Below are 13,492 nucleotides of genomic sequence, written 5' to 3'. Positions count from 1 at the left end.
GGTCTACCCCCTAAACCCCTGAATCCCTGGTGAACACCACCACCATTTGAGCACCACAGTGTTAATCAGTTAGTACCAATTTGATGGCAAGTACATGTGGAGCCCATTCTTCTTATTTTGTGTCACCTCACTTTGGATAATGGGCTTAAGCTCAATCCAGGATAATATAAGCGGTGCTAGCTCACTGTCGTTTCTTAGAATTGAGTAATATTCCATTGTAAACATATACCAAATTTTAATAATCCACTCATGAATTGATGAGCACTTATCTTTCCTCTTTTTGTTAACAGCCATTCTAACAGGCGTTAGGTGACACCTCATTGTGGTTTGGATTTGCATTTCTCTGATGATTAGTGATTTTTGAGAATTTTTTTCATTAACTTGTCCATTTGTATGTCTTCTTTTGAGAAATGTTTATTCGCGTTCTTTGCTCATTTGTAAATTGAGTTGTTTGTTTTCTTACTATTTGGTTGTTTGAGGTCCTTATATTTTTTTGGATATTTAACCCTTTTTCAGATGTATGGTTTGCAAATATTTTCTCCCATATTGTAGGTAGTCTCTTCATTCTGTTGATTGTTTTCTTTGGTAAGCAGAAGCTTTTTAGTTTGATGCCTTCCGGCTTGTCTATTTTTGCTTTTGTTGCCTGTGCCTTTTGGGGTCATAGCCAAAAAAAATCTATGCCCAAATCAATGTCATGAAGCTTTTCTTGTATGTTTTCTTCTAGTAGTTTTATAGTTTCAGGTATTACATTTAAGTCTTTAGTCCATTTTGAGTTGGTTTTTATACATAATGTGAGATCAGCGTCTAATTTCATTTTTCTACATGTGGATATTCAGTTTCCCCAACACCATTTATTGAAGAGATTGTCCTCTCCCCATTGGATAGCAGAGTACCTCTGTGACCACATGTGTAGGCATTTTCCCACATACATTAAGCCATTCTCCAACTCTTTGAACACCAGCAGGGTATCCTATAAATCAATTCAATTCTGATACTATCTACCTAGAGATAGCATCAAATGTCACAGGTTAAAGGCTCAGTCCCACAAGACTGTCCACACTTCAGCTGCCAATCACAAGTTCCAGGTTGTGACCTGTGCTTATGACCAGCTATAAATTGAGGTTCCCAAGATCCCCCTCCTTGAGTTCGATACTATGCTAGGACAGCTCATAGAACCCAGGGAAACAACTTTACTTACATTTACTGGTTTATTATAAAGGATATCATAAGGGATACAGATGAACAGCCGGATGAAGAGATGCATATAATGAGGTAAGGAGTGAGGAGTGTTCATGCCCTCTTAGAGTGGGCAACCCTCCCAGCACCTCCAAGTGTTCAGAACTCAGAAGCTCATCAAACCTCGTTGTTCAAGAGTGTTTATACAGCTTAATCTCCAGCCACCTCTGCCCACTCCCACCCTTTTCTGGAGATTGGTTGGTGGGGCTGAAACTTCCAATTCCCAATTCCTCTAATCACTTTCTGGGGACCAGCTCCTTCCTAGGCTATCTTAGTGACCACCCTGTCATCTCATTAGCATAAACTCAGGTGATATACCAAGGGCTCATTATGAATAACAAAGGTACTCCTGGCAGGGCGTGGTGGTTCACGTCTGTAATCCTACCACTCTGGGAGGCCCAGGCAGGCAGATTGCTCGAGGTCAGGAGTTCGAAACGGGCCTGAGCAAGAGCGAGACCCTGTCTCTACTATAAATAGAAAGAAATTAATTCTAATATATATAGAAAAAATTAGCCGGGCATGGTGGTGCATACCTGTAGTCCCAGCTACTCGAGAGGCTGAGGCAGAAGGATTGCTTGAGCCCAGGAGTCTGAGGTTGCTGTGAGTGAGTGAGTGCTAGGCTGACGCCATGGCACTCACTCTAGCCTGGGCAACAAAGCAAGACTCTGTCTCAAAAAAAATTAAAAAAAATAAAAAAAACAAAGGTACTCCCATCACTTAGGAAATTTAAGGGTTTTAAGAGTTTTGTGACAGAAACCAGGGACAAAGACAAAATATATTTCATGTAATACCACAGCACCACATAACCATAAGATCATTATCATATTTTTAAAAATTTAATGATTTCTTATGTAAACTCCATATTCAAATTTCCCCAATTATCCCAATAATGTCCTTTATAGTTTTCGTTTTTTTTTTTGTTTTTTTTTTTTCCAGACCCAGGCCTCAAACAATTTGTTGTCAAGTCTCTTTGGTGGCAGTTGCTCTCCTTTTCCAGGCTGCTCCAGGAGGGATACTATCTACCTTCCCACCTTGCTCCATTCTCCCTCCCAAGTGCCCACTGGGGTCTGTGCAGTGGGACCTGGAAGTGCTGTGATGTCATGACTGCAGCCAAAAGGGGTTCTGGCCTGGGTTCCATTGCTCACCACCCAGAAAACCAATTACTGAGACAACAAGGATTGCCAAGGACGAAAGGTAATTTATTACAGATAATGTTACCTGGGAGATGAGAGAAATGCCTCAAATTCATCTCTCTGACCACCTGAGGGTAGGGGTTTTTATAAGGAGTTCAAGAAGATGGCCATGTGTATTGGGGCAGGTTGTATTGAAAGCAACAGTGTGTAGGAGGTCTAATTCAGAAGTCACAGGTTAGTGACAGATGGTGAGTCTTGGCATTGTTATCCTTCAGAAAGTCTGTCCTTTCTGGGAGACAACTCAAAAGATAACAGAATTAGTTAAACAGGAAGATTATAATGTTCTGGTCATTGAACACTGCTGGCTTGGGAATCCAAAGCATAAGAAAGCTATAAGAAAAGCATGTATGGAGGCAGGTCATTTTGTGTTTGTTCATGGAGCTGATTTCAAGGTCTTTTGTATCTGAGGATTCTGGAGGCTCTATGTTCTTATGCTTTCCCATATTCAACTTTAACAATTCATTAAAATAATTTCGCCTGAAATCTTCTTACTCACTTGTATAGTAAACCCATCTTCCTCTGTGCCCTGTTCTCGGTAAACCAGGGCTCACGTACCATCTCTTCCTGGAAGCATCCATTTTTAACTAATTTCATGCTTGTTGGATGAGCCAAAATATTCAGCTTTCAGAGGGGTTCAAGAAAATTCTGATGTTAGACAATATGCAACATTTACCTGACCTTAGGGTTGGAGTGACATTTTCTAACCTTCTACATTCTAAGAAGAAGAAGGAAGCCAACTTTATATCAAATTTAATGTATTATCTTTCATACCTGTTAGTCTTTTCGATGCTTGAATTGTCCCATATTCCAAAATTGGCATTTCACAACATCTTCAAGCTGGCTCTTATGACCCTTTGATATGTTGCTACTTGTTCTTGAGTACTTTCTTTCTAGCATAAAGACCTTCCAGGCTCACTTTGTACTTCTGCTGCTTCAGACCTAGAATTGGTCTTGTCTCTACAGATCCTTGGTTCTTTTTAGTGAGAAGTATCAAGGGAAAACCTGAGTGCTTAATGTGTTAATTGCCCCTGAGGTATCATTATTTCTAGAGCCTTTTAGTAACGAAGCTAAGAAATATATAATTTTAAAAATATCATTAGTTCATACAGATATTGCCTATTTCATTTCAACACCACATCCTTACTCTCCTTCAATTCCTTATTGTATTTCCCCTTCCATAGTAAGAACACTGGTTCAAACACTGATAAATTTAATCATTTGTTCTATTCTATAAAAAATAAATTTATTTCAGGATCAGTATACTTCTACTACTATCAAATACAAAACTACTAAGTAGAATTCCAGATTTCTTGCAGTTCTGAGAGCGTATACTGTGTACGTGTAGTGTACTGTTTTCAGAAGTTACTTGAATTGATCCATTTTTTGTATTTATGTTATAAATTGATATTCAGAATTTTAGGTTCATGTGGTTTTGTTTATATTCACTTTTAGGCTTTTTTAATACTTGTAGATATAATTTCATATTTTAATATATATAAAACATTGACTTGGTTCAAAAGTAAAACTTATATTAAAAGATATACACAGGAGGTCTCACTCCCTTCCCTGTTCCTTCCATTCTGTTCTCATCCATCGCTTGTAGGTAATCAGTTCCATTAGTTTCTGATTTATACACATATTACACACATACACAATTTATTTAAAGAACAGCAATATATTCAAGTGGATTTGCTGGCAGTTAGCTTGGGTTTAAGAGTACAAATTTATTTGCAAGAAAGGAGAAGAAAAGTTCTATTTTTTTTTTCTGATAAAGATGGCAACTGACTGGAGAAATCAAATTTTCTTGAAAATAAATTCTTTATGCAGAGAATTGTGTTCTGGTGCATCATTTGTCAGTTGTAATTTTGGGTTGTATAAAAGCAATATAGGAAATATAACAGTTGGATAAAGACTGATAAATATCAATAGATTTCTTCCATTATTTTTCTTGTATTTTCCTTCTTCTCTTCCTACTTCCCCTCTTCCTTTCCTTTCCTTTATTATATGGATACTCTGCAACCTTCTGTGCATGGAGGTATAGAGATGAACAATACAAATGAAATTCCTGCCCTTAAGAAACTTATGTGCCATTTGGGAAGACAGACAGTAAATGAATTAAAATAAAGCAGTGAAGAAAGATAGGCTATTCTTTCCCCACCCTCCTGTTGGATGGTGATAGGAGTTAAGGTGAGAGATACAGATCAATCATCTGCATTGTGTTAATATCTTACTATCTACTTGGTGTCTTCCTTTCCAGATTCCATAAATAGAAGTTAGGAAACAGTAACTAATGGAAATTCCCTCCCTTCCCTTTGTTAAACTGACCAAATTAGCTTTGACCCAATATGTTGGAGATAAGAGCATTGGCAATAAAGATTAAAACAGAAGTTCTTTTACAGACTAACTTTTAACTTAGGAATTTGGAGAGATACAATCAAAAGTACATGCTTATGCAAGAGTGTCACCTCAGCCCCCTCTGCAGACAGATGGTATCAGCAGTTATGTGGTTATATTAGTCACAGGCATAGTCTGTTTGTTAGCCCCATGGCAATTTTGTAATGCTTGTGCTTATTTCCAGATCTGTTACAAACCCTATCAAATCCCATAAGTTCAAAAGCATAGTAGCATTGAATGTGCTTAGAAAAAGAAGTACACAGTTATGATAGAAACTGAAGTGATGTTAACTATACACAGATGTTTATACATCGTTCATATACATGCTACATTGTTCTTATAAATAAATGGACTTAGGATCAAACTTTAGAATCTAATCTGTGCATAAATATATGAGCTTCTGATTTTAAAAATATGGGAATCAATCCTATGTCTTTAAGATATGGATCTTCCACCAGCATCAGGTCCTAAAATCATTTGTGTAAGTCAGAAATCCCCTGGCCTCAAGCAATCCTCCCACCTTGGCCTCCCAAAGTGCTAGGATTATAGGTGTGAACTACTGTGCCTAGCCTATTTTAGTGCTTTTTTTAATTTTTCAAATATCTTGTTATTTCTGTTTTTTAAAAAATGACATTTGTCTGAAATATCTGTTTTTTACCTTTATTTTCAATCTTCTTGTGCCATTTTATTTGGCCTCTTGTAAATAGCATGTCCTTGGATTTTTTTTCTCTATAATCTTGGATTATTTTATGTGTAATTTAACCCATTCACTATTTTTGTATTAAATATTCCATATATTCCTTTCATCTTATATTATTGTTCTATTGACCATGTTTTCTTCTTTTCTCATTAAAATATTCCTACCATTCATTGCCTTGATTTGTATTTTTTCCCCTGATATTTCTGCTAACAATTTGGAAGTCAGTCATACTGATTCTTTTCTTCTAGAACTTGTTTCTATATATTTAATAGACACATTTAAACAACTTCTCCATGTTCCTCCTTCACCTCTCCCTTCCTATTCCTGCTCCCCCCTTCTTTTCCTCCTTCTCCTCCTCCTGGGATAATTTTCCATGTGTCTTCAGTTTTATGTCCTCTCTCTCATTCTCTCTCTTTCTCCCTCACTCCTTCTTTCTTCTTTTTCTTTGTCTTCTAGGATATTTTCTAATCTTGATTTTCTGCATCACTATTTTTGTTTTCAGTCTGATTTGTTTTATTATTAAGTGCTTCTATTTATTTTTTTAATTACAACAATTATATTTTTAATTTTAAATAGTTTTTTGGCTTCTTTTTAAAAGCAGTTTTTTCTTATTTTATGGATAAAGGATTTTCTTTATTCTTTCTGAGAATACTAGTAAGTTTTTTTATAGCTCTTTTCTGCCCTCTGAATTGTCTTTGCTTTCTCAGTAGTCATTTGTTCTCTTTATTCATTCATTTTTTTCTTGTTCATATGTTTCATATTTGTATTAGCCTGCTTAGGCTGCTATAACAGAATACCATAAACTGGGTGGCTTAAACAACAAGAATTTATTTCTCACAGTTCTGGAAGCTGAGAAGTCCAAGATCAAAGTGCTGATTGATTTGGTTCCCCAGTGAGTTTCTTCTCAGGGATTGCAGAAGCCCACTTTCTTGCTGTAGCCTCACAAGGTAGAAAGGGAGCTTGGTTTTCCTATTATTATAAAAACAGTAATCCCATCATGTGGTCCTCACCTTCATGACTTCATCTAGATATAATTAACTCCTAAAGACCTCACCTCCAAATATTATCACATTGGGAGTTAGGACTTCAACATATGAATTTGGGAGGACACAATTTAGCCCATAGCAGTATCCTTGGTTGTCAGTGCATTTTTATGACCAAAAAACTAGGTCAATAATAGGTAGTACATTAATGTTCTATTGCTGCATAACAAATTACCACAAACTTAGCAGCTAAAAACAGCTCAAATACATTATCTCAAAATTTCAGTGGGTCAACAGTTGGTACAGGTCTGCTGGATCCTTTCCTCCAGGCCCTACCAAGTTGAAAGGAATGCGTGACCCAGGGCTGTGATCTCAGTTGAGACTCAGGGTCCTTTTCCAAGTTTACTGGTTATTGGCAGAATTCATTTCCTTGAAGCTATAGGACTAAAGTCCCTGTTTTCTTGCTGAGTTTTGGCTAGGGCCACTGTCATCTCCTAGAGGTGGTTCATAACATGATTGTCTCTTTCTTCAGGGCCTGCATGAGAACATCTCTGCTGTTTTGAATTTCTCTGATTTCTTTTCTGGGCTCACCTGATAATTCCAGTTCCACCCAGTGTAATTGCCCTTTTGATTTAACCTCAAAGTCAAATTATTAGTAATTTACTCATGTGAGTGAAATCTATCAGATTCACAGGTCCTGCTCACACTCAAGGGAAGGAGATTGTATATGATATGCACACCAGGGGGTGGGGAGCTCAGGGTCCATCTGAGAATTCTGCCTGCCTCAGGTGGGCATAAATTTCTCTCCCTAAGTCTAGATCTGTTTCCCCTACAGGCTTTCTATTTCTCCTGTTAGGACTGAGCCGAAAAGTCTGGCAAAGTGGAGTGGAGGTAGAAGCATGTTGACTGGCTGGTTTTGTAAGTTATTCAAAATAAGGAAACTTTACACTATGGATGAAGGTCCATAGGATGTTTTATTCCAGGGTAAAGGAGCTTTTTCTACTGGATATCCAGTAAACACAAAGTCTGTTCTGCCTCTCTTCATTTCCTACACTCAACCAGGAATCTTCTTAGGTATATAGTTCACTTTCTTTATCATACAGGTCTTGGGTTTTAACCTATGATCAAACATTGCTACAGCCTTATGCGGAGGTGGATTGAGTTAGGGGTCTCCCTGGCCCTGCAGTTCTTTGTCCATCTCTTTACTTCTCTTGGCAGCAGCCCCAGGTCCACCACTTCCCACCCCCATCCTGAACTTGCCATTTGTTCGGTCTGAGCTTGCAGTTTTTCTGGATCTGTGATTGCCTCTAAAGTTGTTGCTGTTAGTTGTGGTGGTTGTAGTGGGGTGGTTATATGTGTCTGAGGATTCTTCTCCATTTTTGTCCCATCTGCTTTCTGTTTTCTAGGAATTTCTCATAATTTTTGATCTGTTAATAACATTTTTTTAAAAAATTGTTTTCTTGTGCTGCTAAAGATTTAGTTATTCAAAATATATTTTCTATTTTTTAAGAGGATTTGAGGTAGGAAGGGAGGTAAATGCATGTGCTAAATCCATCCTTTTGTTCTATTAATAATTTCCAATTTTAGTTCTTTTAATTTTACATTATTAAGATTTTTTTGCAGTTAGAGTTAACTGTCTGTTGGGAGATAATTTAATCAACCATCATGTTGTTTTTTCCCACCCCTTTGCTCTCTTAATCTTTACTCTTCCTTCCTTAGTTTTCCAAATAAAGTGGGCAAAGAGAAGACAAACATAAAAATCAAATATCACATTTCCTCCTGTGTTCATCTACTGTGAAAAAAGTTGACTTTGGGTAAAATTGCTGGCTAAAATAAAGCCCCTGCATTATTAGTGGGTTTCTTCCCCATCTGAATCCCAAATGCATGTGTAGGGGAGAGAAAATGGCTTCCCTCCAGCCTCCTAGGTTCTTTGGCTGGGCTATGAATCAAATCAACATAAGACAGATTAACAGGAAAAAAAAAACATATTTATTTGCATACATATGCATGGGAATCTCCCAAAAATATGAGACTTCAAACAAGGTCCAGATGATTGAAGCTTATATCCCAAGCCACAGAAAGGAAAAAGGGCTTGGGGTATCTGGAGTCGGGTGAGGAGGTGGAGACAAGTTGTGGGAGGGTGAGAGCAGGAAACATACGGTGAATAAGGGTTGCCTCGTTACGCGGATAAAAAGTCTATCAGGTAATAAAAGTTGTCTCAAGCAGCCCTCTTCCTGATACAGATACTTTTACTACTGTGGATTTATCTTATGGAAATAAATTCCCTTTACAAAAGGGCAGTTTTTCAGAGCTACTCCTGTGTTTGCGGTTTCTCAAAATAATGTACTTGAAATATGCCAAAAAAGTATATTTAGGAATGGCATATTTGGTCCTTTATAGTCATTTTTTGAGGTAGTGTGTCCTGAGCCCTAACACATGGATAACCAAGATACTTTCATTACTTCCAAATGATGAGAACATTTTAATGAAATAGGCTTATTCAATAAGCTGTCATAAGCAAAAAGGAAGTGGAAACAAGTTAGTAGCCTCTCTTAGGGAACTAATGTAGTACTGAGAGACCTCAACCTCAAAGAAAATGATGAAGTGTCCTAATTAGATAACAGAGTACAAAATGTCTTTTCAAGGGACAATATGGCATAACTGAGCCCATGATTTAAGGGAGAGATTTGAAAGAATCGGATTTTGAAAGAGTCCTATAAATATTTAAAGCAAACAACACATGCAACCTGTATATATACAAATATATTAATATATACAAGTTGACTGTCCAACTCACAGAATAAGGCGGCCACATCTGAACTAAATTTATAGCAGACTTGTGTGTTAAATGTATATAAGAGATCACATCATAAATTCAGGTCCTGAGAGAGTAATAGTAACTGACATATAGGACAGGGGAGAGCCATTTCACATGTTCTTCTAGCAGAAATATAGTAAAGGGAATGGAAGGAAAAATGTTTCAGAGAAAGCCACGGCTTGCAAAATGGGCCAGGTGGAAAGAATATTAATTCTAATATACAAGGCAAGCATTCAAGGGTGAAGGACTAGAGATTGTAATCCATCCTTTTCTATGCCAGATTGAGTGCCATCTATACCATGCCAGGAAAACGTTCTATTTAGGGCCATGAACTCAGTGGAAAATTGAGTAACATCTATAAATTCTATTCACTCCCTTTTTCAGATCATTAAAGGCATTAAACTAGATCAGACCCAACATGGACTCTTGTAACACCCCACTACACATTGCCCTAGAGTTAATTATGCTATCATTAATCATTTGCCCACTGTTTATAATCATCCAAGCATTTTTAATATAACTAGATTCTTATTCAAGCCTGTTTTAAATTAATTTTTCAAATAAGATTTGGAAGTTCCAGATACAATGATCCATTGGCACCTGCATTCATCAATTAAGCAGCATTTTACCTCTCTCCTCCTTCGGAGTTTTTCTGGTAGGATGTGCCCTCTCTGCAGATCTCTGCTTTATGTTAGACATAGCTCCTCTGTGCTCCAGTTGTTTACAGTTTTCAATAGCTGCACCATAACTTTTTAATCTGTTGACATAAAAAAACAAAACAAAACAGATGATGTTGACCCACATCACACTTGTTTTTTTAAAAAAATGATTACACATTTGTTTTATTCATTATTCACTTCTCTGCTCATGTCTTTATTTTTAGCAATGTGCCCTAGTTCTCCATTAGAAGTAACTTGATATATTTCTTTAACACCATTTAGGTCCTTTTATGCTTGGATGTGTGTCATATACATTGTTATTTTGGATGTACTAAATATTTTATAACCTTTTCAGACTAAATTTTGAAAAGTGTTATTTTTCTTATTTCTTCATACAGACTTTATTTCTTCTGCAGACTTAAGAAAAACAATCTTTTATCTTCCTTTTAAAATATGTTACACATCTCTGCATTTATTACTGGTTCTATTTTTCTGGATTCTCCTTTTCCAGCTTTCTGTCTCTCTTTTTAACTAATAAGACATAGTACACATAGTTACACATACTTTAGAACAAAATAGTTTTACAAGATTTGTAATAAAAAAAATAATGGTCTCCCATCTCCACTCCAGCATTCTCTCTTCAAGAGACAAAAAATTCCAACTCTCAGCTAAATATGTTGGTGTTTACCTCTATGACCCGAAATAATGTGCTTGAATTTCTACCATTTGATCTTTATTTTAGGCATTATGGATTGCCTTTGCAGTATGGAGGATAAGAATTTTGCTCCTTTTCCTCATTTATTCCTACCACACATGTATTTCTTTTCCTTTACCACATCCTCCCAATGTGTTTGCATCATAATTTTTATTAGATTAATATCCGGGTTAGTTTTATTATGATTACGTAAATGCTATCTGTATCTGAAACAAATTGTAAACTCTGATAACTTTTCTTTTTCTGCACAACTTTTTGTTTTCTCTGGAATTAATGGTTATTCTTAATTTTGTGTTCGTTTGATTTTTTGTTTTGCTTATCATTAATTTATCCTCCAACTTCTCATCAATTGACGAAAGCTCCTTTCAAGACTGCCAGACTCATTAGACCTTATCTCCATTTCATCTTCCTAAAGAAGGACCTTCCAGAGCCTGCTTACTTCCTCTAATCTGGAATGGCGGCACTCTAGTTCTGACATAGCTTTCATCCTGAGATCTCCCTTCATCATCCGAGGATTCGTTTCATTCCTCCTGGTCTCTCCATCCTGTGTTTTCCTCTTTCTTGGGTTAATCTCAAGCTTCTGAAAAAATACAGGAATGGGAGGTGGTTTGAGGGGAACTTACATGTTTGAAGATGCTTTATGCCATCCTTACACACTGATTGGCTGGGATTAGAAATGAAGACTGAGACCGTTTTCTTTCAGGTGGTTTAAGGAATTATTCTATCACCTTCTAGCTTCCAGTATTGCTGTTGAGAAGTCCAAAGCATTCTGATTCCTACTCTTTTGTACTTGATCAGTTTTTGTTTGTTTCTGGAAGGTTCTATTTCCTTCTCTTTGTTCCTTGTGTTCTGAAATTTCACAGTGATGAACCTTGATGTGGATCTCATTTTATCCATATGTGCTGTGTTCTTGATGGGCCCTTTCAGTCTGAACACTAAAGTTACACAGTTCTAGGAATTTTACCTCCCACCCCAATTACATTGTTGATTTATTTCCTTCTATTTTCTTTCTTTCTGTTTTTGGAACTCCGGTTATTTGAATATTAAACTTACTAATAAATCTTCTAATTTTATTTTCATCTTGTTCTCTCTTATTTTTTACATTTTTGTTCTTTTGCTCTGCTTTCTAGGGTATTTCATTTCCTAAAGGTTACAGTGATTGGACCTAGCTAATGGGCACCTGTCCCTAATGCTGGTGAGTCCACGATGGCTTATGTGATCTGCCTCAGAAAGAATGACTGAGCCAATCAGATTCCTGTCCCAGGAATTTGGAATTGGAAAACTGAGACACTAAAGCAGTTAGCAATAACACTGAAGTAGAGGTAGGAACAGAGAGACCTTGATAAGCCATGCTAAACAACAGTCACATGAAATTCAAAGATGTGGGGAGGAGAAGCTATAAGCAAACGAGAAAAAAGCAAATCAGGTGGGTTGATGTGCCAGGGTGGTGTTCCTCCTTCTGCCGTCCATCCTGGGGAAGGGCACTATCATGCATCCAGTAGCCCCAGCCTACTGCAAGACATTGATCTCGCTCACCTGGAGTAACAGGCTTACTGCATCCCCTTCAGCCATTCTTCAAGCCATCCTCCACAAAAAAATGTGAATCTTATGCTTTTACCACTACCTGGCACATAGTAGTTGCTCAACCAATAATGTTATTACATTTCTAAAGATATTCACTCTTTGATATGATAAAAAAATTTAGAATAAAGTCTTAAAAATATAAATGGCATTTAAAAACAAGTATATTTAGTGAAGGAAAGAATAGTCTTTCAACACATTATGCTGAGACAACTGGGATATCCACATGCAAAAGAATGAACTTAGACCTCTATCACATGCCATATAAAAAATTAACTCAAAATGGATCAAAGAGCTAAATATAGGAGCTGAATGCCCCTATGACCCAAACACCTCCCACCAGGCCCCACCTCCAATGTTGGGGATCAAATTTAAACAGGAGACTTGGAAGGGACACATATCCAAGTGATATCACCACCAAAGAAAAAATTAGATAAATTGGACTTCAGAAAAATAAAAAACTTCTATGATCCAAAGAACACTATCAAGGAAGTGAAAAGACAATACACAGAATGGGAGAAAATATTTGCAAATCATATATCTAAAAGGGTCTACTATCTTAGGTATCCAGAATACATAAGAACTATTACAACTCAACAATAAAAAAATTTTAATGAGCAAAGTATTAATATTTTAATTGACATTTCTCCAGTGAAGATATACAATTAACCAATAAGTATATGAAAAGATGCTCAACACCATTAGTCATTAGGGAAATGTAAATCAAACCCACAAATGAGATACAACTTAACACCTAGTAGGATGGCAATAATAATGATTAAAAAAAAGGAAAATAACAAGTGTTAGCAAGGATGTGGAGAAAGTGGAACCTATGTTGCTGGTGTGAATAGGCTGTGTGAACCTTCATATGATGCTGGTGTAAAATGGACAGCTATTTTGAAGTTCCAAAAAAGACTAAATATAGTTTTACCATTGACCCAGCAATTTCGCTACCATGTGTATACACAAGATAATTGAAGGTGTATATCTACACAAAAGTTGGAAAATGAAGATTTATAGTAGCATTATTCATGATAGCCAAAAAGTATCAATAGCTCAGATGTTCAACTGATGAATGAATAAACAAATGTGATATATCCATACAATGGGATATTATTCAACCATAAAAAGGAATGAGGTATTAATTTGTGTTACAATATGAATGAACCTTGAAAAATTTGTGCTAAATGAAAAAAAGCCAGACACAAAAAGA

This window comes from Microcebus murinus, chromosome 11 (assembly GCF_040939455.1).
Source record: "Microcebus murinus isolate Inina chromosome 11, M.murinus_Inina_mat1.0, whole genome shotgun sequence".
NCBI classification, from domain to species: domain Eukaryota; kingdom Metazoa; phylum Chordata; class Mammalia; order Primates; family Cheirogaleidae; genus Microcebus; species Microcebus murinus.
The sequence above is the reverse complement of the archived record's forward strand: the minus strand, read 5'-3'. Positions refer to the sequence as shown.